The sequence below is a fragment of the Echinops telfairi genome, unplaced genomic scaffold (assembly GCF_000313985.2).
Source record: "Echinops telfairi isolate 266 unplaced genomic scaffold, ASM31398v2 ScPeMD7_3533;HRSCAF=4204_0, whole genome shotgun sequence".
In the NCBI taxonomy this organism is placed as follows: domain Eukaryota; kingdom Metazoa; phylum Chordata; class Mammalia; order Afrosoricida; family Tenrecidae; genus Echinops; species Echinops telfairi.
The window spans coordinates 31,012,286-31,013,754 of record NW_022107431.1 but is presented as its reverse complement, the minus strand read 5'-3'; positions in this window follow the sequence as shown (position 1 = coordinate 31,013,754).

The following is a 1,469-nucleotide window of genomic DNA, read 5'->3' as shown; positions in this document are numbered from 1 at the left end:
CAGTTTTGCAAAGAAGCGTGGTCATCTGAGGTCAGTGCCCGGCTGCTGCTTTGGAGGGGCCGTTAACAGATAGTTAGGAAGTAAAGGGACTGCCGTGGCCCCTCCAGAGAGGGGCTTTTAGTGACAGCGTGCTGGCCACGCACTTTTTACCGAGAGGACGTTTCTTCCTGTGGCCAGGGAGAATTTTGGGGAAGGGAAGGTATGAATGAGGGAGGTGAGGGTCCTTCTGTCTGGGGTTGACTTTGCAGCTTTCAGTTTCGGAAGCTGTTCTTTTCATGTCGCTCGGCCACTTTTCGCCTGCTCTGCCAAGACCCCAGCAGTGCTGTGATTTAGCAGGCCGACCCACAGAGTCTGCTAGCAAGAAGCGTAGATGGCTCTGGGTGTGTCTTGTCTCTGTGGTATGGAATGGCTCCTGTGAGCTGCCTGATCATACTTTTGGCTGGACAGTGCACTCCATTTTCCTGGGTTCTCCTAACTCCGAGCTTCATTTTGGTATTGATGTGGCCCAGGGCAAGCTGCCCAGACCCTAAGTAAGGCAGACTCCTGGCTCAGGGCTGAAAGCTTTCCTTCTTGGAAGATCAGACTTTCCAAGCCTCAGTTTTCCTATCTGTAAAATGGAAGCAAAGGAACATACAGGAAATTCCACAAAAGGTGGAACCAGGGTAAGGCAGAAACCTGTCCACGAAGGGAATCTTTAATTTCCTCTAAGGCTGCACCCTGTCTCAGGCCCTGTAGGGTAAAAAAAGGCAGTCCTGTAGAGTCTTCATAGGGTGCCCTCACCTGTCCCCAGTTCTTACTGCAAATGTGACAAACTTAGGAAGGTTCCTCCCAATCACAGGTGATCACAACTGATCGCCATCATTCATGTATTCACTGAGGAAACATTAAGCCCCTGCAGAAGTTTCAGGTTCCTTGTTAAAGGGCTGAGGGGATGGTGGTGATGGGGACAGAAACCATCCTGGTCTTCGTGGAGCCTCTTCCCATCTGGTGGGCGATGTGGCATTCCTAGTTATTTGCTGCCAGACCTGCTCCAAAAAATTAGACCCTGGGAAGGTGATGTGAGGAAATGTGTGTGTGTGTATTTGTGTGTTAGTAGGGTAGGGGCCGGAGAAGTGAACCAAACATTGCTGTTCTCAGTGACAGAGAAGGTACAATTTACCTTCTCAGAACAGTAAGATATGTGCGTTCTCTGTGCCTGGTTCTTGGTCCTGGCAGGCTGTGAAGTTTTAGGGAATGATTCCCCTTAATTTCATGAATTCCTCACTGTGCATTTCCATAGTTGGTAGCTGAACATGAGCTCTGAGGCATCCTGTATTCTGTTTTCAAAATTGATGAATAAAGACATTACCAAGACTTTGTATGTGTACACACACAAATGCACCAGTAGGTGCTATTTGAAGCTGTGTACAGGTGTGAGAAGTGGCATTGGTGAATTGTTTAAGGAAGAGATTTAACAGTTATGTGTAAGC